The following is a 27,475-nucleotide window of genomic DNA, read 5'->3' as shown; positions in this document are numbered from 1 at the left end:
GACCAGCCAATAGCAGGAGTGCAACGTTGTGCAGTTAGGAAACTGCGGCGCGCAGTTAGACGCCGTGTTCTGTACTTTTCTTGCACGCAAGAAGTTTTCATAAAACTCGCCACTTTAAGGTTCATCATACAATGGGGCACGACATTTTGAATCTGTCTGGACAAGTTCCATGAATTTCCGTCGCCTACAGCCGGAGTGGAAGAAACACGGGGGGGGGGGGGGGGGGGGAACGTCACACAATGACCCTTTCGTTTTCCTTCCGTGTTCCGTCTGTTTTTTTCGTTGCTACCGTGTTGATCCCGCTGAGTTGGGTCTTAGTAAAGCTATGGGTGTCAAATTCGGCTGAATATATACAACGGCCCTTCATTGTCGTGGGCTTTCACGAACATTGCGAGTCTGAGTCACTTTCAGTTCAGCGTTTTCGTAACAAGGACGGTGTAAGATAATTTTACTGCATCAGTCAATAAAGTCGTACCTTCTGCGAATTTCTTGCACGAATCGTAGACTTGCCGCTGTGACAGACAGGCGTCCCCATACTTGGCCTGCATTCTCCGATGAATATCAACCGGTTTCACACCTTCACTCCATAAAAAGCGAATAACTCCCCGCTGTTCCTGCTTGGTGCAACTGTGTAGTGGTGCCGCCATCTTGAATCAGCGGTTACTCACATCCAACCCCACCTACAGGCACTGCTTCGTAATACCAGTTCGGAAAGACGTCAAGGACTGTGTCTGCAAATTTCCAAACGCCTAGAAAGAAAAACAGATTTTTAATGGCACTTTTGCGGTTTTCATTTGATTCTCCCTCGTATATAAAAAAGTTGAATATTGAACACAACGAATTCTTTGTGTTTCTCTTCCGCTAGCAGTTGGTTTGGCAACAGCGTGACAACACTGGATGCGTATTGGCTGAACTCATGTTCCTTCTAAAAGCGTACGCCGTATAGAGCAAACATCTTGAAACTAATTGAGGACTGCGAAAGCTACCACTTTTCCATGCGACGAACACTTTTACGTGTAAGTTGAATTATTAAGTTTCGCTCATTGCACTGTACTTTGCAACGCACTGTTAAATATATTTTGCATGAACTATTCGTAATTATGCCTCTTTGTGTTTAAACTTGACAGCGATTTCCTCCAGTTGGTACATTAGCGAGTGCAGTGTTTCCAACCTCTCTAAAATTATTCCCCATACTTAAGTTTTCCGTTTTGTTCCTTATTAATATGTTGGAAGAATATAGTTTCTAACTTCAAACTATAACCAAACATGTAATTCTTTTTCCACGGTGTTTCTCGTCTAGTAAAGTTTGCTACTCTCTGCTGGTGCTCAAGAGCTCCAACGATTTCTGAACTTGAAACTATTTCAGAGCGGTCATGTAACTTTTGAAGAAGTGTACATACTGTTAGTCTTAAAGCTAAAGGCGCATTCTTGACATTGCAAAATAACAAGATAATGCTTTTATCGTGAAAATGATTACATTTTAAAATGTAATGAAAATATTAAGGTATCATATGAAAATTATATTGTTACGCAGGAAAGAAGTTAAAATTTATTTTTGGTGCCCGGGACACGTGTAGTCTAGTGGGGAAATTCGCATCAAAATCTCGTTAATTTGTGAATCTAGGACAATTGCGATGAAGCCAAAATCACGGACAATTGTGATGATTTTGACGGTGAAGGCCATTTTACAAATTAATGGTAAGACAATTTTGACGATCAGAACCTAACCTAACCAAAGGCGCCACAGAGCTAATAATTCTGTAGAAGGTTGGAACAACAAAATAATTAGGTGGCTTGGAAGACCGCATCCAAAACTTCATGTCGTTCTGGCCTGCCTCAAGAGCCAAGCAGAAGACACCAACATCAAGTACATGTGGATGGAGCTTAATCTAGAAGGCCAAGTGTATTCGCACATATGAGGAAACGGGTCAGTTCAAAGGGTGTCTGTTGGCTCTAGCCCGTGTTCAAAAACTTGGTTGAACCAAATTCCCAGCCGAAAATATCAATATTTCACACAATTCTCTTGTAAGAAGTATTGTAAGGGTGTTAAGTCACCCTTCAATTTGATAGAAGATTAAAAATATGATCGCAATTGTCCACCTGCCCTTTCACTTCTGTGTTCACCGCAATTGTCCGTCGTCGCAATTGTTCACCATCTCAATTGTCCGGCTACCTAATTTGTACCCTGTAAAGCGGCATGCTTTCAATTCTCCTGTTGGGAATTTTAAAAGTGTTCATACTCATAGCCAAGACTAACTTGTCTCAGAGAGTATTGTTGTTACTATTTGCTTATAATATTGATCGGATTTTTCCGTGGTCTATTTCTTCCTGTGGCGCAACTAACTAGTGGATTGCGTGTGTGCAATAACGTGTGTGAGGACGGAGCATGAACCAATTCAGTCGCCTTGCTCTGTACATTCCACAAGGACAAGTTTTCTTCGAGCAGATATATCATCACTTCATGGTGCTGATACCACTAAGAACTGAAAAGTCCCAGGTAAGTTTGAAGGCAATTATTTAAGGTTTACTGCTAAATATGCGTGTGTGTTTGGTAAGAGCAGGTAAATCCATGTTATATACAGTAGCATTTTTCTTTTCAATAAAGCTTTTAAATATATATGCATTTTATCATCCGATATCTTAATATTTTGACAACGGCCGTGTCTACGAAGAAAATTATTTGATTGATTGATTGATTGATTGATTGAGTTTGTGTTTTAAGTCCACTTTATGCACAGTAAGGCTAATCGGGACTGGATCTACCGTTTAAAGTGGAATCCGAACAACTATGAGCCTCCACCGGGTATCGAACCCGGGACCCCTTGATTACAAGGCAACGACGCAACCACTGCGCCATCGGGGAGGCATTTGTTTAGTAAGCATTTTGCACTAATTTTCTAATAGAATAATAAAACAACAAAACTGGAGAAATACTGTAATTTTCAAAAGAGGTCTCAAACTTTTGTGTACTGTTTTCTAGATGGTCTATAGGCTGGACACAATTTCTTGTGTAAATTATTAATGCCTACTAATTTAGTGCCGAATTCTAATTTGTACATCTGAAAGTAAATTTTAGAAAAAAATAATTTAAAAAAATAGTAACGTAATTTTCTTCGCAGTCTCATGAATATATTTAGATATTTATAATTTTAATAATAAAAATTCAGGTGGAACTCATAGGCGTCGCTAGCTTGTAATTACCGAGTAGGGGACAATCACAAGCATTGATATATTTTTTAATTTTTGGGGCAAGGAAAGTACTACTTAAGCAAACTTGAATTTAAAAAGAATAAACTAAGTTGTTATTGTTATTATTTTAATCGGCATTATTGACATTACTGTGCTTATTAAATTTCGCTTTTCTGTTTTTTTTGGGGGTTTTTTTCAGTGTAAGAACTGAACCTTTCTTCCCTTCCTTTGCCACGTGATATGCCTCACGTGAATTTCAATAGTCATTGTTTGAGCCTACACCTCCGTCGCACTTCGATGCTTGTCCAGGATTAATACCTTAATTTATATCACAGAAGAACCGGAAACATACTTCATTAGGAGGACGTTCCTTTATCTTGGAGAAACTGTTTGCGGTAAGGATTGTTCTCTTTATTCTTATTGCTTCCAAACAAGAAGATTCATTTGAGCACATGCATGAATGAAACCGAACATAATGTGGTTGATATTAAGCATCCTTTAGTCTTTGTAACCATTTAAAGGCGATAAATTAGAATAATTACAAATGGCTAAAGGTAAAGTGGTTAGCCAACTACCATCGCTACTCTCAGAAAAGTTTCCAAGGGGAAGGCATCAGAATGAAGGTCATGTTTTGGTTCCACATTATTTGATGTCGAGTTGTCCATTTTCTCTTGAAGCCAAATATTACAGACACGAGACCTGCCAATGATTCAGGCACTTCCATATCCTGCATTGGTTACAGCCAGCGACGTCTTCGAACCCTCTCCTTGGCCCTGATAGTAAATATATTGTTATCTTCATGTTTTACCACTCTCTATATTATCCTGCACATTACAAAAATGTTACGATACAGGATGCTGTGAGTATGTGTGTAAAACAAAATATATAAAAAATAATAATAATAAAAAAATAGTCTCACTCTTTGTTCATCAGACCTCGTAATAATTGTGAATTATACACTTCAAAAATTGTCATACAATGAATCACAAATTCATCTCCGGCAGCGATGATCATTAAGCTTTCCTTACCAGCAGTCTGCGAATTACAGGGGGCCGCGGATATTCCCCTCAACAAAAGAATGTATCCCCCAGCAAAAAAAATTATTTTATCCCTGCCAAGGGATGTTTTTATCCCCGTCAAAGAAAATGGAATTGATAGAATATACGTAGTACACAATTTCTTAACTATGTAACGAACACAATTGAAAACTCATTCGTGTTCATTAATGGTCCAGTCATCAAAGATTTCCCTGCCGAAAAGTATGCAGCCTTGAGGATTAAAGGACGCCATTCGGCAACTGACCAACCTCACATACCTCACATACCTCTTTTCATACCATAATGCTGATATTTTACATGTATTAAAGAGTTCACAAGAAACTTGGAGGTGGTTAGATGGGCGTTAAATTTGAACTTGGCAATAAAAGTGTGGAACTATTTTTGTGCATGATTTTTTTTTCGTAATGTAAATTTACTGTGAGTTTCTAAATTACGTATAAATGTTATGAGATTTAATGACCCACGGCAGAACCACTGTAAAAAAAGGTACTTAGAACCACAAAACAATAGTTAATACAATTTGAGTTTGTAAGTTCCCTTTATGCACAGAGAGGGTAATCGGGACTGAACCTACAGTTTAAAGTGGGATCCAAACCACTATGTGCCTCCAGTGGTAGTTGAGTTTACTGAGTGGTGACATGTACAGTACAAATTTGCATAACCTCCAGGAAAAAGGTACTTTCCAAAATGAAGTAAAAAATACGTCACTCAGTGGACATTCCCCTCCCCCAAAGCAAAAAAAAACTTAATTCGCACAGTGCTTACCAGGTACACTGTGTCTACAGAAGTCATAGCCTAGAGCAAATAATGTCCGCGTAGTTGATTACTTGAAATATTATCATGCATTTATTTTCTCAGACTCAAAGACCACGTCATGCATATTATGATTAATTAATAAACAATTAACTTGTTATATATGATGGTCTCCTACTTGTCCTGCCATCACTACCAATTTGATACTATGTTAAGCCTTGTGCTCCATGGGAATGAATAACAATGAAATAGTTTTAATAGATGAAAAGAATATCAACTTATGAATTGAACGTAAATACTCCGAATTTGAAACGCAGTAACCAATTCCGTCGTACTCGTACTTACTGTTGTTCTGTCCGCCTCATCATAAGTAAGGAAATAGGCTCACAGCTATTACACGTTCTTATGTTAAATTAATATACCCCAAGCGATGTTAGGTCCTCAATTGCAAACATACACTCCACTCCATTTTTCTAAGTTGCAACTACAACGAGTCAATGAAGTCGTTACAATCCAGGAATATCCATGAGCATGAGTGTGCACGAACCAGGTAATAAAAAATGTGACCAGAATCAGCCTTAGGTGGTTGTGGAGCCTTTAACCAATAAATCTCTGAATATGAATTCATAGAGTCAGGAGAACTAGGTGTTGATATGACTGATCTACAAACTCGCAACAAACAATTAATTTATACCTGGCACGGAGTCGTCCAGACGAACGAGACCTATAAATTTATTTAATGTGCAAGTCTCTACTCCTACGGCCAGCCCTTAAGGAGTAAATGCAACAGCGCTCGAAAAGGGCCGGTGCGGACAGGAACTGGTTTCCGGTTCGAGAGTATCTGGAACCTTCTCGTTCCGTCTCGTCAGAAGTGAAAACAGACTGTTCCGGTTCGTTGAAATTTTAACACATTTCACTACATTTTGCTTTTCAGTGTGAACTAAATTGTCAATACTCTTTAATAATACATAAGGTACCTTAACCCAATATGGCCTAGTACCAAATATGGCCTATTTGCCGTTTCCATGTAGTTACAAGATTAGTTCAACAGATGACGTTAGCATGTCATTTAGACTGTCCGAATGACGTGATGAACATCTTGGCTGTACTTACTGTACAGTAACCTGAAGACATAGCTGGACCACGTGATTGTGTTGTGTTCTACGTGATCTAATATTGCATATGGAAGTTACTTGTTTCATCTCCCAAGTGATAGGTGTTTTTATCTCTAGGCCATATTATGACATTTGTACTTTACAACAATGCACTTAGTTCAGACTTTAATGTAAAGAACTTTATAAAAACACTACGCAAGGTAGGCTCAATATGGTCTACATAGGAATATATCGTGAAAGGCATGCGCAAATGTGACTTTTGTTACTTTTATGTTCACGTAGAGTGTGTGGGAGTTACTAAAGATGATGTAGGACCTTTCATTTGCACAGACTGTGATGTGTAATCCATGGTCTTCTGGTGACAAGTCTTGACGTCACTTCTTGTTTATTGCTTTGTAAACTATGTTATTTCTTTGCGTAATCTCATTATATTGTTATGTAAATAAAACTTAAGTTTCTCAATATACTTATCTACCTATGAAAATAATATTGCTGTACTTTCTTTACAATTTCTGTTGCATTTTTGAAAGAAGAAAATATATATGACTAGACGATATTGGGTACATATGTACCCAATATGACCTAAACGTTATTTTTTCCCCTGTAACCATGCTATTATTTGGAACAGGCTCCGATTTTCAGTAAACGTCCAGAAATGTTCCCTCTTTTGAACCTTGCTATTAGTTTTACCTTTCTGACTTGTACACCAGTAGAAACAATCGCAAACCTTAGGTAGGCCATATTTAGTTGTTGCTGCGAAGGACTTAGAAGGGTATGAGGACGTCTATGCAGACTTCATCCTTTGTGCATTATTGCTATCTATTTTACTTCTTTTCTTGTCAATTATTATTATTATTTGTCGTGTCTTGCGAATTCGATACTCTGACAGAATTATCCTCCTGCGCAGGATCTTTACACAAATTCGGCTTCTCTTTTTATGGCCACTCATTTTTCCTAAGCTGAGCCTTTATTGTTGACATTCTGAAGAATAAATCCAATTCTTGATCAAACGCAAAATAGCAATATCGAAATAGATTTCACTTGCAGAAATGGATTCTTTTAATAAGCATTATTAAGACACAGCATTGACGATACGTATATTAAATTTTTAAAAAATCCCGGTTGGACGAGCTGACAACCATTCAGGATTTCCCTCCTTTGAAATCTTAAAAAGTTAAAGAAAATTCCAGAAAACTCGTGTTCAATGTGTTGTATTATTTTATGTTTATGTAAATATTTTAATATTTACTATTAATAATTGTAATAGAGCGGGTCATTTAATCTCGTCGATGTAGTAATCAAATCAGACACAAAAATACAACATCATATTAACAAAAGTAAGGCGTTTCGTTTCGTGTAAATACCTATCTCGAGCATTGATATCCTCCCTTTGTACCCAACACTCCATGTCACTGCATATGTTGGTGAATCAGATTGTTTAAGTGCTGTTTTGTTTTTCTCTACAGAATTCAACCGCCAATTCGTATTCAACAATAAGCCTGAAATAGAATCAGTGAAAGCAAGTACTGCTCTGGAGACTACCACAGTTCGGACATTCATATTTCTTTTTCCTGCTGTGTTACGAGGTGAGTGAAAATTGATTCCATAAAAAGAAGCGGGACACGAAATGGTTATTTCAGCAGGTTCAAACACGTTAAAAGAATTTTCTTCCTGTCTTTAATTTTCAAATTGTTAATCCAGCCCCACATTTCACGAATAAGAGTTCTTGACTATCTCATGCAGAGTTTAAAAAATATCTTGGATTCTGATTACATCTAGTAATTGTTCTTTCACATTACACCCACTCACAGTGGCGCAGGAAGGGTTTTCATTTGGGAGGTGTACATAATTATAGCTCCACAAACATAATACAAAATTCACATAAATAGTTCTTATTTAGGCCATATACTGTATTTATTTAGAATTCTATGGTTTTGTGGTTATTTTAAAGATATGTTTTTAAAACATGTTGTAAATGCTTGTTCTCATTCTTGCTTTGTCTCAACTCCAAAGTTTGTCAAATTTATTTTAGATCCACTTTATGCTCAGGCTGGCTAATCAGGACAGGATCTAAGTTTGAAATGGAATTTCATGTCGCTCTTGTCGGGATAGATCTAAAGACCGCTTGAGGGGCAAAGAGGATCTTTATCTCGTCTTATTCATGAAATGTACAATATAAGCAATGTATACATTATGTCTCAAAAAGTATACAGGTCATTGAAGCAAACAATTTTTCCTTATATCGTTTTTCTGCTTGATGCCTCACTTCGATGTTCTGAACCCTCGAAATGCGGAATTGTATCCTGAATATATGAAACCAGGGAGCACAGGCTTACAACTGTAACTGACTGATTAACTTTGCAATTACGGTAAACAAAATATATATGTGTTATCTGTCAATAATCAGGTAGATATCCGCTTTATATCTGAATAACTCGCATATGTATATTCGAGGCGAAACCGAGAGGAATCGGTTATTTTCAACATATAGCTACTTTTCCTAACGTCTCCTGATGAATTAAGAAAAAAATCGGTTAGCTGTCTCAGAAAAACTGAAGAAATTATCTGCTGAATACAAAATATGACATACTCCAATGGGAGTATTTCAGTCTGTCGTTTTATTCTATTGCGTTTCATTATTCCTAGTTGGCTGTGTAGGATCATCGGAATATCTTCAAATTAATTATTTGTTAAAATCACATGGCATTTTTAATGTCTTATTTATGCATAAAATGAGGAAAATATTATTTTTTCGTAAATTGATGTAATATGAAAAGTTTTCATTTATGTGTTTCGGAAATAGTAAAAATCCACAATTACATCTTTTGTATGACAATTGTATCAGAGATAAAAAAAACATAGAAAATTTTGACCAAAAGTGAACTTTTGCTATTAAATATTTAGTTTTTCTTATGGTTTTATGGAAGTTAGAAAACAAAATTTCATAGTCTCACTACCGTTTTTGATGTCTGCATTGGTGCAGAAAATCTGCTAAGTTCGACGACATTCTGGTATCAGGGAATTACATTAAAATGCAAGAACATTCACTTATTTCTCCGACATATGACTATATTAGGCAGGTATATTTAGTTTTTCAGTTTTGAACGTTTAATACTTAGACGACTTGGTAACGTATGTTACAGTACCCCATGTTACAAAATTTCCCAGATTTTTTACTCATTCCAACGCAAAATTTATTTCCTGAATAACTTTACCATATAGTTTTGATAAAATGTAACTAATGTTTTATAGTGAAAATTTGAAATTCTGAAAATCCTTGTGAAAATTTCGAAAGTGAAACTCAGCACCACTCTTCTGATGCATATTTATATCTTATCTTCCAATTCTATACTTCTTGAGAATTGTGTACCTCCCTACACATAGAAGCTGAAGATTAGTTTCCTAAAACCAAACGTTATCATAATCAACCATTTTACACTCATTTTAAACTCATTTTCATTCCTTTAGAAAAGTTTTCCCAGCGTGCAGATCAAGTAAACTAACTGGCACCAGAATGTAGAGAACAATAGCTTTACAGTGGTTTTAATGCTTTTCGGATGGAAGATAATGTTTGTAAACAAAAATACTTTTGTATTTTGCTACCAAAAATAGTTTCTTTGAACAGCAGCAGCTTGCTCCTGTCAAACTGCAAGGGGTACAGCTTGGATCAGGCATGAGCAAACCCGGGTTGGTGTATATATGATTGAGCTGTACGACGATTTCACAATAAGTTTTATAAAAAATCCACCATAATGTATGTACGTATTTTCACTTCGTTCTAGCTCCAATGAATAATAATTTTTGATGCAACATATCTACGTTTCCACACCTCATTCTCTCCCATTCCCTCATCTTTTTTATGGGTTAAAGTCAGCCACCACTACTCCTATGATACTTAGAAGTAAAAGTATACTTATCATAAACTGGCAATATAATTAATCAACATCTACCGGTATTTCGTTATGGAAAACGTCTTAAGGCAAGCGCACCCTGCGTCGCTCCACCCACTCCGTTTCTCCCCTTCCCTACCGTTATACGCGGACTTTCTCAATAGATTTTCGAGACAATGTAGGGGAGTTGATGCAGTAGTGAATGAACAAGCGCAATGTATTAAACAGATTTCCAAACTATAACTTATGGATTGGCAGATGCAATACTTGTAATTCCTCCAATAAAACTGACTGTGGGGTTGTTGGATAAGATACTATGGTATGGAATATGCAGTGAAACTACAACCTCAACTTCAACCTCCTCACTCCACAAGCATGCCTGCAAATCACAAACAGTAACGCACGCAACTACTGAAGTAAATCCATGTATTGATTTGGGGCATGTTAGTGTCTCATATGAAAATCAATTGACCTGCCGCACTGCGGTTCTACGATACTTGTAATCAATGTTGCTAGGGTAAACAAAACAGTGTACCCTTATATGGCTCAGCGTTGCAATGAATTGCAACTGATCTATGAAAGCGGAGACCCTATGTTCGAAGCTTGGGTAATAGTTAAGAGCTCATTATATTATGTTCGTTCATTTAGTGTGATATGATTGTTCGCAATCATTTCAGTTAGAATCAATTTAATTTTACTTCAGATTTTTCACTTCAATATGCATTATATGACCTCCAGTTTCTAAGTACATTTTGTGCACAGCTAGACTAAGTGGAATCCCAACCACTTGTGTTTGGTATGAGTTCAAATCCATCTTCAGTTCACTTCATAATGTGGTCAACTTTAAGGTATTACAAGATAATTGTATTCCCTGTTGTTTCTTTCAAATTCGAATTGAATTAAAACAAACAACAAAAATTTGGTTAAATCGGCATTAGTTCCTCAGAATTAATTAACTTCTGTTCAATTACATTTCAAGGAATTTAGTAGACTTTCCATGTAGCCGAACGGTTTTTCCTTTTGGTGTGATGGGTTCCGGGTTCAATCATCGTTAGGAGCTGCAGAATTTCAAGGCTGACCCAGCGCCATGAGAGCAGTTGGTGAGCTACTTGAGAGCAATATCAGCGGAATCTGGTCTCGAAAGCCAGAAAACTTCGGCGATGAGACTCGATGCTCTGATCATAGGTCGCTCAATTAAAAGCTGTTTGGCAGGAATTTGCGCATAAAGGGCTGTCGCGCCAAAACGTTTTGTAAGCCAAGTGATTTTACACAAAGAGCACTAATGAAGTACGCGATATTGACATCTACTATACTATTCCACATGTTCCAACGCAAGATTCATTTTCGTCGGCCGAATGCGCCCGTAGTGTTCTCTTTATACTTGATTTCTTGCGCTGTTTGGATGACAAAAGTGAACGATAAAAGATTTACGAAGGTGAGGCATATTATTTCAGTACCACCACAATCAGAACCAGGCAACAGTGGCTAAAGATTGCAAAAGAATTGCCATGTACTAACTTCAATTTTTCAAGTTGAAAAATACTCACAATAATATAAGCCTCTGACTATTTAAGTGGGTACAGGGTTGTGTGTGACCTATTTCAAAATGGATTCCTCATTCCATAGACACAGACACAGACACACACACACACACACACACACACACACACAGTGTTAGAGAGAGAGAGAGAGAGAGAGAGAGAGAGAGCAAATGCTTAACTTGATTGATTGATTGGTTTGCTATTTTATGTTGCTTTTCTGCCACTTTTGGCTATTCGCGACGATGTGAATGAATTGCGATAAGATGGAGTTAATGAAAGGACAATAACAGAAACATATTGACAGAACACAACAGAAGCCTCACAGAGGCTTGGAGTCGAGCCATTAGAGCCTAGTTAGCCTGCACCAATGCAGACCAGGATGTACACTGAAATTCTTATGTAAGGCCTCACTGAGCCTCACGTCTTACACAAAAAAAACACGAAATTGAATTCGAAACACTGCAACGTCAATGTCGAAACTGTATGTAAGACAAGGAAGAGCTGCACAGCTGTCAAAGTCGTCAGCGCTACACAGGAGAAAAATGTTAGACACATGTCCTCAAGGAATTAGCATAGCGTTTCGTTCTGTTGTCATTTGGCCGCAGAAGAAATATTTGTTGTCCATTTTGGGCTAGCAAGAAATCATGTTCTGAGTTGGCGATTTATTTTCTTTATTAATCAAAATTCGTTGTTTGTGTTTTCGTTAGTTTCTTTTTGTTATTGTGGTTATCATTTACAAAGAGAAAACTAGCAAAGAAGGTCCTTCCTTTCGGCACGTGATAGGCATGTGGTAACTTTGCTATCTATTCGACCATTTTCTAACCCTCTTCGTTTATTTCAATGATAAGGACGAATAATGGAGTGACCAAATAAATGAACGAACATAATAAGCTCTTAAATATTACCCAAGCATCGAACATAGGGTCTCCACTTTCATAGAGCAGTGTGCAAGAACACTCGGTCATGGGGGCTCTCAAAATTGAAATAATAATTGTAACGGAAAACCTAATATTAGAGTATTTTAAGAGTTTTGGCAGATTAACAATTCACGCCAACCAACAACAATTGCCATAATAGTTACACATTTTCGTTTGCAACACACAACCTCCACTCGGATCGATATGTGAATTCCCCTGTCTCTGTTCTGTATTCTTTCTACTTAGGATATATTACGTTGCCTCTTTGTCTCTTGGTTAATCCAAGACATGGTTGTGGTGGGGCAAACATAGAGATACATCCATGCCTTAATCGTGGTTCGAACTTAAGACCTCTGGTTTCGAAGCACGTTCACTCTGCCACGTGAGTGCTCTCTTTCTCTCTCTCTATCTCTCTCCCCCTCTCCCTTCCCCTCCCTCCTAAACACACAAACACAACCTATATCAGCCTATACGGTGGAACTCTGTAAGTTTGTAAGTGGATAATGTTTGGATGCTCATACATAATCTTTCGACAGCCCTGAATTAAAACACGTGGCCAGTTGGAAGGTGGCATTTTTTTTGTTAGAGATATTTTTCGTTTTCAGCATACGTTCTCAAGTAGCATTAGCGAACAAATATCATTACTAAAATACATAAGAATCTATATTGAATTCATTCTCTTGATCAGTTCCAAAACAAAAATGAATTATGAAATTATGTACACAGTAATGGGCCCCAGAGATATTGTTGTGCTTATTGCTATGGCCTTGTATTCAATAGGTTTTGTGGTTGGAAAGTCAAATCTTACTTTAACCTGTAGGCCTAGTCGCAGCATCTGTTCTGATCGTCAAGTGGCCTTGAACTTTTTCATTGTCAGGATACAAACTTAAATCGGCAATTTTTCGTCAACTATTAATTTAAAAAATTGCGTCCCATATTTTAAAAAAAATGTTTTGTACAAAGCTTATTTTGAAGTTAAATTACTAGTGAAACAGAAATGTGGTTCGACCCCGGTAAATTGTCGAGATAGCACCCTGCATCCCTTTAGCGAAAACACACACGTGAGCAGCGAATGAGAGGAACCGGTATGTTAGATGGTATAAAACCATGCTTTTTCTATAGTTTCTAGAACTCCCTCCAATGGACATCCTTTAAGTACAACAACGAAAATAAATATAAATTTTATTTAAATATAAATGTATGAGTCACGGTAGATCAGTCGACCTCCGTGGCGGAGTGGTTAACACAACGCACTATACGTCGGGGGTCCCGCATTTTAGTTCGGTTCGGACATGGATGTTTGTATTTGTCCCAATGAGAATACAGAAAACAGAGAAAATTGACGTACATGAAAATTGAGAAAATATGAATAACGGGGGATACTACCGCATAGGGGTATTCTTTAAAAATAAAATAAAGGGTGCCTGACTACCATGCGAGAGACCCGTATTCGATACTCGGTGGGAGAGAACTGGGATTTTTTTCACCTGTTGGAGCGACTCCGGGACACACCCAGCATCGTATAAAGTGGGTATCTAAAGGAAACTCTGGGGCTAATAGGCGCCAGGGGCGTGGTACCAATCACATCACTACCACCTTCGGCTGTGATCAAGAAAGTGTGAAGTCCTAACTTCACCCCCCCCCCCATACGTCTTCATGACGTTGCGCAAAGCACAGGAGACTTAAATTATGTACCAGTAACATGAGTAAAATGCATGTTAGTCTTCACAAAATATTTTATTACAATTAATGATCGATTTGTGTAATTTGGTTGCAACAAAATTTTCAGCGAAAGTAACTGTAAAAGTAGCTTACAGTTACTTCTGAAGTACAGGTAACTGTAACTGAGTTACTTTTTAAATGAGTAACTGTAACTGTTACTTTTTTAAGCAATTAACTATAACTGTAAGTAGTTACCATTTTAAAAGTAACTTTCCGAACACTGGATTTTTTCCTACTTTAGTACATCTTCCATAAACACACATGTAAATAGGAAGTCATTCTTTCAAATACGTTCCATAATACAGCTATCTGAAGCAGATGCGTTGTGTGTATACCTTAAAATGGATAAAGTTGAATATAGTGGTGATACAATTCTTTGAATGAATGTGTAACACCAAGTTGATAAATTTTTTTAGGACTCTTCTCCTTCTGACTGTTGAAAAAAATGAAAATGGGCTTCTGAATATAAACGTTGTTAAGGACGTCTAAAGACTGCAACAAGAACAGAAACCATAGAACAAATACACGATATCACTCTGTAGACAAGCAATTTAAAGTGCGTGAACTTGCTCAAGCTGCAGCTACATAGAAAGAACGTGCAGGATATACAAGGTGGGCCATATTGATGGGACACATTTCAAATGCATATGTGGAGCATGTAGGAAGCAACATTTATTACCAAATATATGGAAAACACTGCCAAAGGACGGGAGTTTCGCATTGTGTTCAGTGTTTGAAGATTACATCCCTGAGATGGACACCACCTTGACGAGAACATGCTTTGGCTCTAACAGTCTTGTTCAGCATAGTTTTGCGCAGGGTTTTGGCTGGGATGGCCGCTATCTCCCTTGAGATTTTGTCCTTCAGTTCATTGATGGTAGTGCGCCTTGTGGTGTACACCTTGTCCTTTAGGTAATCCCACAGGAAGTAGTCCGGTGGAGTTAGATCCGGGGATCTGGATGGCCAATGGACATCACCAAATCTCGAGATGAGTCGTCCCTGGAAGTGTCGTCGAAGGGTTGTCATTGACACTACTCCTGTATGACTAGTGGCACCATCCTGCTGCAGCCACATCTCTTAGGCCAAGCCGTCTCATTTCGGGTATGAAGAATGTTTTCTTAGGCACTTAATCTGCTGTCTATCACGGCACTTCACATCCATGTTTTCACGCTACAATTTCAAAATTTCAATTATGTGAAGCCTTTCCAAAAATCTCAGGGAGGTCAAGTGCCCCATAGGGGGGGGGGGCTAAAGGACAAGGTGTACACCACTAGGCGCACCACCATCAATGAACTGAAGGACAAAATCGCAAGGGAGATAGCGGCCATCTTAGCCGAAACCCTGCGCAAAACTATGCTGCATGACTGTTAGAGCCAAAGAATGTTCTCGTCAAGGTGGTGTCCATCTCAGGGATGTAATCTTCAAACAATGAACACAGTGCAAAACTCCCGTCCTTTGGCAGTGTTTTCCTTATATTTGGTAATAAATGTTGCTTCCTACATGCTCCACATATGCATTTGAAATGTGTCTCATCAATATGGTCCACCCTGTATTTTGCATGAAGCATTCGATATAAGAAATATTTGAGCAAGAGGGGTGCAAAACTTGATAACAGCAGATCAACAACGCGTTCTTACGAAAATATATGAACGGCTTTAACAACAATAAAACTCATTTTTCATTTTGTGCGTTGAGTTATAAACGTGGATGTGACTTGTATTCTTCATTACTCACCGGAATCGAAACAGTAGTCAAAACTGTGTACAGATAAAGATTGTTCAGCCCCAAAAAAGAACAAAGTCTATTCCAGAAGCAGGAAAAATTGTGAAACCGGCATTTTGGGATATAAAGGGGTATATATTTATTGGTTATCTTCAAAGCGGTAATATAATAACCAGTGAACGTCATTCCAATCTTGAAAATGGACAAAAAAGACCCGGTTTGTAAAAGGAAGAAAAGGTTTCATCAAGACAATTCACCTGCCCACAAAAGTACTTTGGAAATAAGGAAATTAATGGGTTTGACGAATGGATTGTTGGAAGATGCGGGAAATGAAGAATACAAAATTCAGGGCATGGTACGCATCATGATGAGCATCAGAGGAGCTAATTTCGAAGTAAAATTTCTGGTGATAAAGGGTTTGAGGTGTGATATAATCCTAGGAGTACCTTTCTTAGAAAATTACAATGGGCACATACACATAAAAGAAAAACGGCTAAATCTAGAATCAATGGAGAACATGAAAGTATATATCCCTATGGAGGATGAAATAAAAGGTTCCGAGAGCGAAATAGGCATTAGGAAGCAAAATCTTGTATATCAGAAACATGATATAAGAAGAAAGACTACGATGATATAATTGAAAATGAAAATGTAAAAGGTGAATATGAAAAAGAGGTCGAAATAGAGGACCATAAATACAACGCATCGAAAGAAGAAATACAAGCCAAAGTGGATGAGTGTCATTGGATGTCAGAAAATGAAAAAGAAGATTTAAGATATATTTTGTTGAGGCATAGGGGAATATTTAGCCAACGCCCAGGAGTGACGGATGTATACACCTATAGGATTGAGGTAGATACAGCGAGTCCAATAGCGTCAAAGCAATATCCTATACCCTTTGCAAAGAGAGAAGCTGTAGAAAAGGAATTGAAGAAATGGTTAAGTTGGGGGATAATAGAGAACTCCAATAGCGTACACGTAAACCCAATGCACGTGGTAGACAAACCGGACGGAGGTGTGAGGCCCGTACTGGATTTAAGAGAGCTAAATAAACACGTGCTACTTCCCAGAAATCAAGTAGAAAGAATAAATGAATTACTACACACTTTTTCAGGTAGCATATACTTCATATCATTTGATATGACTTTGGGATACTTTCAGGTAGAAATAGAAGAAGAGTCTAGAAAATATACAGCGTTTCGATATGGATCAAGGTTATTCCAATTTAGAAGGCTCCCATATGGTCTAAATTCATCAGTATCAGCTTTTATGACGGCTCTAAATAGAATATTTAGTATAGAGACAAGAGAATGGCTTGCTATATATGTGGATGATATGTGTATACATACGAAAGTTTGGGAGACAGACATAGAAAAAATAGATTGGGTATTAAGTAAATTGGCAGAAGCAGGATTAACTGTCAAATTGGAAAAATGCTCTTTTGAAAGGAAGGAAATACGTTTCCTAGGTCATGTAGTATCTGGAGGTGAAATAAAGATGTGCCCAGACAAAAATGACGCGATAAGCAAGTTCCCTAGGCCAAACACAAGGAAACAACTTCAAAGATTCCTGGGAGTATGTAATTGGCGATCGAAATTTATACACAATTTCGCAAGCAAAGCCAAGCCACTATATGAACTTCTCAGAAAACATATAAAATGGAAATGATAAGGACACGAAGAGGAGGCTTTCCAAAGACTTAAGCAAGACCTTATACAAGCGCCAGCCATAAGCCAACCTGATTTTGGGAAAATGTTTTTTTTAGGCACAGATGCATCAAACATTGGATTGGGAGCATACCTATTTCAGAGAAACGACTCCAACGAAGATAATGTGATAGAATATGCTAGCAGAAGCTTGAAGAACTTCGAAAGAGCGTATACGATAAGTGAGATGGGGTGTCTGGCGATAATATTTGGAATAGAAAAGTTCTCTGCATATCTGAGAGGCAGGAGATTCAAGGTGGTATGTGATCACAAGAGTCTAGTTTGGTTAAATTCTGCAATACAGTGGAATGCAAGGCTGACGAGATGGGCGATCTTACTGCAACAGTACAGTTTTGATGTTATGGATATAAAAGGAAAAGAAAACCATGTTGCAGATACTCTAAGTAGAGCACCTTTGAAGAGAAATCAGGAACCAGAGGAAGTGATTAGGCTAGAAATCAACGCTATCGCTGAGGAAGAAGTAAATGGTATTAAAGAAGAGGAATGGCGAGTTGGAACAGAGGAAGATGAGGAATTAAGGGGTATTATCAAGGTGTTGGAAGGAGAGGAAGGAAACAAGAAAACAAGGATGTCTAAGATAAAGAGCAGATATAAAGTTATAAATGTCATCGTTTTCCAAGTTAGCTATAAGAATCCGAACCAAGTAAGGATAAGTGTACCACGAACCTTGATAAGAAGAGTACTTGAGGTCGTACATGAAGGATCTGGCCACTTCGGATTTGATAAAACGTTGAGATTAGCTAGGAGATTTTACGTATGGAAGACTATGAAGAGTGACGTTGTTAACCATGTAAGAAATTGTACAGTTTGCGTACAAACTAAACCATCAAAGATAAAATTCAGGAAAGAAGAATTACATATTATCGCTAAATGGCCATTAGACATGGTTTCTATAGATCTAATAGGACCATTACCTAGGTCTAGAGGATTTTTTGTATATATTGACGTGGGTGGACGTATGTAGCAAGTTTATCATGTGCTATCCTTTAAAGAAAGCTACAGCCAAAGAAATAGTCAAGAAGTTGGATGAAGGATTCATCAAACATTATGGTAGCCCAAAGAAAATGCTGACAGACAACGGGACTCAATTTAATTCAGAATATTTCAAGGAGTATCTATATTTCAAAGGGATAAGGTTGATTAATGTTACAAGATATCATCCAAGTTCCAATCCAATTGAGCGTTACAATGGAGAGATTGTGAGATTACTTAGAATGTACTGTCATGATCATCATACAAGGTGGTGTGCAGTAATTAACAGGATAGTTCGATTATTAAATAACTCTATATCAGCTGAGGCAAATATGAGCCCGATAGAGATTTTCTTGGGATATGAAGCAGAGCCGATGATTTTCGATGATTTAGAATGGCCAAAGAAGGTTAATTAAAGGGAAACCAGGAAATAATTTTTCAATGACTTGTATAACAAAAGAAGGAAGAGGTCGTCAAAGGAGGAAGTTAAAGGGAAGAAGATAGAAGTAAAAAAGGGTCATATAGTTTATTGTAAAACACACCCAATAAGTAATTCCATTGATCGCACAATTAAAAACTGTTTTTCAAGTATGATGGTCCGTATATTGTATTAGATACGTTTAGGAATACTATAGTTATACAAGACACGGTGACAAAGGAAGTAAGAAGAGAATATCTAGATAATGTAAAAATATATAATTGTACGGAAGACGTTAAACAAATGTTGAAAGGAACACATGAGAAGTGAATAGTAAGAATGGATGTTGCAGAAAATTTTTCCTTGAATACGAAATTTCTACGAAGGAAAAATTTTACCGAAAGGAGGGGAATTTTGTGTCACGTACACAAACTGCATTGTTGTTCTTTGAGGTATAGGATCATAGATGGCAGCATGCATAAAAAAAGGACGTCGTTTATATTTGATGATACATAAAGCAGCTTAGAAAGTGGGCCAGAGATGGCAGCACCCAAGAAAACTTATACAATTGTAAATAGAGAAAAAGGAAAGCGCTGATGTGGTGAAATAATGATTGTAGATATTAATACTAATTATAATGAAATAAATAAATGAATTTAAGACAATAACAGGATATAAATAAGGTGGAAAGGGTGATTAATATTCAGTAATAGCATAAGTGATCATGACATAAAAGTAAAGAAGTCGAATTGTAATTACGATTCTGTGTCTTTTTCGGTTCCCACGAACTGAGAGTTTCGTGCGGCTTTGGGTTGTTTTGTCCCAGGTGTAGCGCCATCTCACGGCAGGCACCCAAGCACTTTTGGTAGGCGCATCTATTGCAGCTCCAAGTTAAGGTTAGCGCCGACCAGGCGGCGATCTTTAACTAACTCCTTTTCTCTTTGTTTGTCTGGGAGATGGATTTTCTTAATATTTACGTCAATTTGGATAAGATCGACAAAGAAGCCCAGAGAAGAAAAAATACACAACATGTAATAATTACAAGAAGAAGCAGCATTAGTAATTACAAGAAGAAGAAGCCTTAGTAATTACAAGAAGAAGCCTTAGTAATTACAAGAAGAAGCCTTAGTAATTACAAGAAGAAGAAGCCGTAGTAGTAATAAGAAGAAGATGCCTTATTAATTACAAGAAGAAGAAGCCCAAAGAAGAAGATTGGCTACAATTAATAAGAAATAAAAATAGAAGAAAAATATTGTATGAAAAGATTGCCAAAGTTATCTAATATTTGTATATAATTATTCAAGAATATATTACGAATTGTACCCTCCGTAGTGGGTTAAATCTATTGTTTCTTTCCATATATTCGTAGTGTTAGTCACCCTGATCTGTGCCCAGAGGTATCTCATTGTTTCTACCCTGTGCTAAGCTGGCAGATGTTCACGTGAGAGGACGTGGCATTGATTAATGGCGACCAACGTGTGGGGCTCAATACAGACCAGAGGTTGAAATAACGCGAAGAATAAGAATTTGGAAAGGTAAGTAAAGCAAAAATGGAAGAAGGAAAATATATATGTTGTGGCGAAGAAGGAAATAAGGAAGAAATAATACAGTGTAAGATATGTGAAGAAATGAAACACTGGTTATGTGAAGGAATCCGGAAAGAAAAATATGAGAAGATATATGAAAAGGGAGAAGGATACGAATGCAAGGAATGCAGGACAGTAAAGTTAAAGGAAAAGGAAGGAAAGAAAGAAGAACAAAATACGATGGAGATGTTGATGAAAATGATGTTGGAAATAAAAGAAAGTCATGATCATAACAGCGGAAGGTTGGAAGAGAACAGCAAAGAAGTTAAAGAAAGGTTGGAAGAAAATAATCGAAAAATAGAAGAAACCAGCAAAGATGTTAAAGAAAGGTTGGAAGAGAAAATAGAAGAAAACAGCAAACAAGTTAAATAAAGGTTGGAAGAAAATAATCGAAAAATAGAAGAGATGGCAGAAGTATGTGAAGAAAACAGGAAAGCATTTGAGAGAAAGATAGAAGAAATGATAAGGATGGCAGATGAAAGACATGAAAAAACTAATAGAAAGATGGAAAAGGAAGCTTCAAGAGTGAATGAAGAATGCCAGCAGAGGAGTACAGGTTTAGAAAACAAAATTTTGGCAAATAAGAAGCAGATAGATATTAACATCTCCAAAATGGATGAAGTAGAAAACAGAGTAGAAGAAATGAAAATTGTGACACAAGAAACAATAGTAAAAGAAGCTTTGAAATTCAGAGAAATGATAATTAGAGAACGACAAGAAGTTAGGGAAGAATTAGAGAAGAGTAATAAAAAAATACAAACCCTCGAAAGTAAGATTGACAAAGGAAAGAAAGAGAATAAAGTACAATGGAGAGGAATAATCCCTAAAATAGAGGACATGAGAATAGATGATAAGCCAATAGGTTTCAATCGAGACGGAAATGATGGAAAAGAAGAGTATGAAAAGAGGAGAATAAAAAAGTAAAGTAGTAGCGATGAATCGACTACAGAGGAGGAAATAAAGCATAAAAGGAATCATCAGAGGAGGAAAAGGAAATGGAAAAGTAGTGAAGAAGGGAGCGACAATGGAAGATGGTTGGACAAAGTAAACGGAAGTAATTTGGAAGAGGGAAGATATAAGACAAGAATCCCTAAGCCTAATGAATTACAACACTTGCCCAAGTTTAATGGAAATATATCTGACAAGTGTCCACGAAAATTCCTGAAGGAACTAACAACTAACGTGAAGCTAATGAGGATACCAGGAAATATGATACTGGACTTAATCGAAGGATGTTTTGAAAAGTCTGCGGCAGGCTGGTATCAGTTAAATCAGCACAAGTTTGGAACATTCGAAGAGTTTAGTAAAAGATTTTTGGAATATTATTGTAGTGAGGAAATTAAGGAAAGGCAATTGGAGACATTGAAAGGAAAATATATAGATTGGTCCAAGGTTGAGGGTTTGGAAGCACACACATGGGAAACGTTAAGGAGCTTCAGAAATTTGAATGAAAAATGGAATGAGGAAGAGTTGGTTAGACAAGTGATACAAACACTACCAATATGGACGCAAAGAGCGGTGGCTGTAGTAAAGATAGGAAGGTGGAAGACTTGATAGACTACCTCAGAACAGATGACATGCTGAAAAAGACTCAAAGGTCATGGGATAAAGAAAAGGAAGGTATACATTATCCTAAGAGGCATCATCCTGAAGAGGAACAACGTCCAGAGCAGAAATTCCGGAAACAAGAATTCGGGATTAGGAACATAGAAGTCAGAAATGCATATAGAGGCAGAGGAAGAGGATTCTTAGAAGATAACGGAAACGGCAGAAGGCGAAATAATGTTCAGGAAGAGCAAAGAAATTATGATAGAAGGAATACAGGACCGTGCAGAGGAAACCGCGGATATAGAGGAAGAAATTATTATTGGCAAAATGTGAATCGAAGAAACTCAGAAGGAAGGATGGAGATAGATGAAAGGCAACCTAGAGGAAATAATTACAACGAGAGAGGAAATAATGAGATAAATGAAGAGCGAAGAGAAGCAGTGGAATTAGTCAGAAGCCAGGTTCAGAACGAAGTAGGAAATGCTGGGTGGCAGCAGATAAATGAGGATTCGAGGAATGTGGAATTGGTCGAGAGGCTAAACTTGTAGAGCTCTCGCAGCAACTCCCAGGTGTGAGAGCAAAGGAAAATGATGAATATATGAAGGGAGAACATAAGATAAATGAAGAAGGAATTCTGAAGTTATTTTTAATTGGAGAGCCGAGTTTTGAAAACTTAAAACCTGGAAGATCATTGTATGTGGAAGCAGAAATAATAGAAATTAAGGTTAAATGCTTGATCGATTGTGGGAGTGTTGTCGAAGTAATGAGCTATAAATCTTGGCAAAGAATTAAAGAGAAATACCCACAAGCAAAATTCTGAAAAGGACAAAGTAAGATTAGTTATGGCTGCGGGAAATGAAGAATACAAAATTCAGGGCACGGTACGCATCATGATGAGCATCAGAGGAGCTAATTTCGAAGTAAAATTTCTGGTGATAAAGGGTTTGAGGTGTGATATAATCCTAGGAGTACCTTTCTTAGAAAATTACAATGGGCACATACACATAAAGCCAGGAAACCTTTGACGTTGCCACGTCCTCTCACGTGAGCATCTGCCAGCTTAGCACAGGGTAGAAACAATGAGATACCTCTGGGCACAGATCAGGGTGACTAACACTACGAATATATGGAAAGAAACAATAGATTTAACCCACTACGGAGGGTACAATTCGTAATATATTCTTGAATAATTATATACAAATATTAGATAACTTTGGCAATCTTTTCATACAATATTTTTCTTCTATTTTTATTTCTTATTAATTGTAGCCAATCTTCCTCTTTGGGCTTCTTCTTCTTGTAATTAATAAGGCATCTTCTTCTTATTACTACTACGGCTTCTTCTTCTTGTAATTACTAAGGCTTCTTCTTGTAATTACTAAGGCTTCTTCTTGTAATTACTAAGGCTTCTTCTTCTTGTAATTACTAATGCTGTTTCTTCTTGTAATTATTACATGTTGTGTATTTTTTCTTCTCTGGGCTTCTTTGTCGATCTTATCCAAATTGACGTAAATATTAAGAAAATCCATCTCCCTGACAAACAAAGAGAAAAGGGGTTAGTTAAAGATCGCCGCCTGGTCGGCGCTAACCTTAACTTGGAGCTGCAATAGATGCGCCTACCAAAAGTGCTTGGGTGCCTGCCGTGAGATGGCGCTACACCTGGGACAAAACAACCCAAAGCCGCACGAAACTCTCAGTTCGTGGGAACCGAAAAAGACACAGAATCGTAATTACAATTCGACTTCTTTACTTTTATGTCATGATCACTTATGCTATTACTGAATATTAATCACCCTTTCCACCTTATTTATATCCTGTTATTGTCTTAAATTCATTTATTTATTTCATTATAATTAGTATTAATATCTACAATCATTATTTTACCACATCAGCGCTTTCCTTTTTCTCTATTTACAATTGTATAAGTTTTCTTGGGTGCTGCCATCTCTGGCCCACTTTCTAAGCTGCTTTATGTATCATCAAATATAAACGTCGTTCTTTTTGCATGCTGCCATCTATGATCCTATACCTCAAAGAACAACAATGCACTTTCTGTACGTGACACCCTACTACCCAGATTTGGCTCCGTCCTACTTATATTTCTCCCCAAAACACAAACTGCTCCACACTGGTCAGCGTCTTTCATCGAATCAAGACGTGATGCTACAGAGGGATATTTTTCATATTTATGGAAAGCCACTTCAGGAACGCGGAAATGATGTTCAAGAATCGCTGGAATAAATGTGTTATTCTCAAGGGAGAATATGTTGAAAAATATAAACATTTTTTAAATAATAATTTCGTAATTCAATTGCTCGTTAGAGAACTTTGCAGTCCACTCTCTTAAGTCTCTTATTTGATATAGGCCAAGTTGTGATGATTACTACATATTTGAAAATAATGGAATTGAGATAGAGACCTATTATGCTCCAATGTCTTGAAATGAAGAAACAGTTACTCCTTGTCTCTGGGGGACGACCCTAATAGCGTGTCTCATTGGATGCTCAGTGATAAAGGCACGTTCCATTATAAATACAAATTACCTTATTGCTCCTAAATGTAAGAACGTACAAGTTACATGTTTGCTTTAAAATATAAAAAAGAACGTCACTCTGCTTCATTCCACAATTGCCCGAAGCTCATCTTTGGACTTTGTCAAGTGGTAACGTCGTTCTCCTGTAATGAAGGGGTTCCAGGATCGATATGAGGTGGAGGCACGTAGTGGTTAAGATCCTAATTTAAACTGTACGTCCAGTCCCATTAACCTATCTGTGGATAGAATGGATTTAAATAAAAAAACTCAAACTCAATACAACTCATACACGTATTACAGCCGTGTGATAGTTGAGAGGAGCTTTTTCATCCCTACAATATGTGCGTATAGATGTATCAGAAGAGAGGTGTCGAAAAGAAGCATGTTTCTGGTATGTGGATGTTTACAGACAAAATACACAAATCTTTACTGGCATAATTGATTTCGTGTATTTTACCACCCTTATGTGGTACTTCTTTCTAACGATGGAAGCGACCCCGGCGCCCACCCAGTGTCGAATAACATGGGTACTTAGGGGAAACCCTGGGGGGTAAAGGCGGTCAGGGGCGTGATGCTGATCACATCACCCCCACTCACGACCGGATCAAGAAAGTGTGTGGCGTTACCCCCACACCCCCTATTCGCCTTCATGGCGTGGTGCTATGCACAGGGGAGCCCTTTACCTTTACCTTTTATGTGGTACTTCTAGCTAATAAAGAAGATGGGGATGAGTGGTAATATGACGAATTTAATGAATAGTCACTCACAAACACCCAGGCCTGGGTTCAAAGTGCGATGTGCTAACCACTCCGCCACGGAGGATGGCTCTACTGACATGATGACACACACTATAAAACGTAATATCATATCTCATTGCTTGATCGAGTTGGTAAATTATGAATTAAAATTATAATTGATCATTGATTTCTTCCATTTTAAGAGAGAAGCAGGTTTCAAGGAAATCCTTGATTATTAATGACATGATGTTACATAAAAAACTTTAGTTTTATTGGCTGATTCACATTACCGCATTGATAATTTAAATTAATAGTATGTTTTTCTTTTCATTCTAGATACACTTCCATATACGATAGTCTCAGAACAGGCAATTGTTTCACAGATAGTTGGACCGTCACAGTAAAAAATACGACAACGCTTCACTTCTTTCTCCAAAGACAAGAGCTCTAAAAAAACTTCCATTGTTCAAATTGTACGATTGTCTTCCCTTACTTTCAAAATCAAATAGTCGAAAAATATTTAGGATGGCGCGTAATATGTTTAAAGTAAAAAATGAACAAATGTTACTGAATGGTGGGTTAACACATGAATCAAAACACTGCCCGATTTGAGGATAACCACAAAAAAACACGTTTGTATAATTTTAACGAAGTCGAAGGAATAGATTTTATTCACAAGAATATACTAATAACAACGACTAATAAACTCATGTCATAATGCCTACGGAGATATGGAAGAACCCCTTGGAACAAAAGAAATTACTGGAAAGGAAATTGGAAATACAAGAGAAACATTACGGCGCCGATCATTTTCAAGTTGCTTCTACTCTTGCGAACTTAGGTAATACCTACAGAGGTATGGGAGAACCTCTGGAAGCAAAGAGATTACTTGAGAGGGCATTGCAAATAAAAGAGAAACATTACGGTGCCAATCATTATCAAGTTGCTTCTACTCTTGCGAACTTAAGTAATGCATACGGAGATATGGGAGAACCTCTGGAAGCAAAGAAATTACTTGAGAGGGCATTGCAAATAAAAGAGAAACATTACGGTGCCAATCATTTTAAAGTCGCTTCTACTCTTGCGAACTTAGGTAACGCCTACGGAGATATGGGAGAACCTCGAGAAGCAAAGAGATTACTTGAAAGGGCATTGCAAATAGAAGGGAAACATTACGGTGGAAATCATTTTAAAGTTGCTACTACTCTTGTGAACTTATGTAGTGTCTACGGATATATGGGAGAACCTCGGGAAGCAAAGAAATTACTTGAGAGGGCATTGGAAATACAAGAGAAACATTACGGTGCCAATCATTATCAAGTTGCTACTACTCTTGTGAACTTAGGAAATGCCTACGGAGAAATGGGAGAACCACTGGAACAAAAGAAATTACTTGAGAGGGCATTGGAAATACAAGAGAAACATTACGGTACTGATCATTTTCAAGTTGCTTCTACTCTTATGAACTTAGGTAATGCCTACGGATATATGGGAGAAACTCGGAAAGCAAAGAAATTACTTGAGAGGGCATTGCAAATACAAGAGAAACATTACGGTGTAGATCATTTTAAAGTTGCTTCTACTCTTCTGAACTTAGGTAATGCCTTCGGAGAAATGGGTGAACATCTGCAAGCAAAGAAATTACTTGAGAGGGCATTGGAAATAGAAGGGAAACATTACGGTGGAAATCATTTTAAAGTTGCTACTACTCTTGTGAACTTATGTAGTGTCTACGGATATATGGGAGAACCTCGGGAAGCAAAGAAATTACTTGAGAGGGCATTGGAAATACAAGAGAAACATTACGGTGCCAATCATTATCAAGTTGCTACTACTCTTGTGAACTTAGGAAATGCCTACGGAGAAATGGGAGAACCACTGGAACAAAAGAAATTACTTGAGAGGGCATTGGAAATACAAGAGAAACATTACGGTACTGATCATTTTCAAGTTGCTTCTACTCTTATGAACTTAGGTAATGCCTACGGATATATGGGAGAAACTCGGAAAGCAAAGAAATTACTTGAGAGGGCATTGCAAATACAAG

General features: G+C 37.5%; 1 long non-coding RNA gene across 1 annotated transcript; it reads left to right on the top strand.

The window, feature by feature from the left end:
• Positions 1-3,498: 3,498 nt before the first annotated feature.
• LOC145990161 (uncharacterized) lies at positions 3,499-26,256 on the top strand. Its single transcript, XR_014441936.1, has 3 exons — positions 3,499-3,584; positions 7,582-7,701; positions 25,765-26,256. It is a non-coding gene; the product is annotated as an uncharacterized LOC145990161 (long non-coding RNA).
• The last annotated feature ends 1,219 nt before the right edge of the window (positions 26,257-27,475 follow it).

Source organism: Lepisma saccharinum, chromosome 7 (assembly GCF_977018435.1).
Source record: "Lepisma saccharinum chromosome 7, izLepSacc3.1, whole genome shotgun sequence".
Classification (NCBI taxonomy): Eukaryota; Metazoa; Arthropoda; class Insecta; order Zygentoma; family Lepismatidae; genus Lepisma; species Lepisma saccharinum.
The sequence above is the reverse complement of the archived record's forward strand: the minus strand, read 5'-3'. Positions and strand labels throughout refer to the sequence as shown.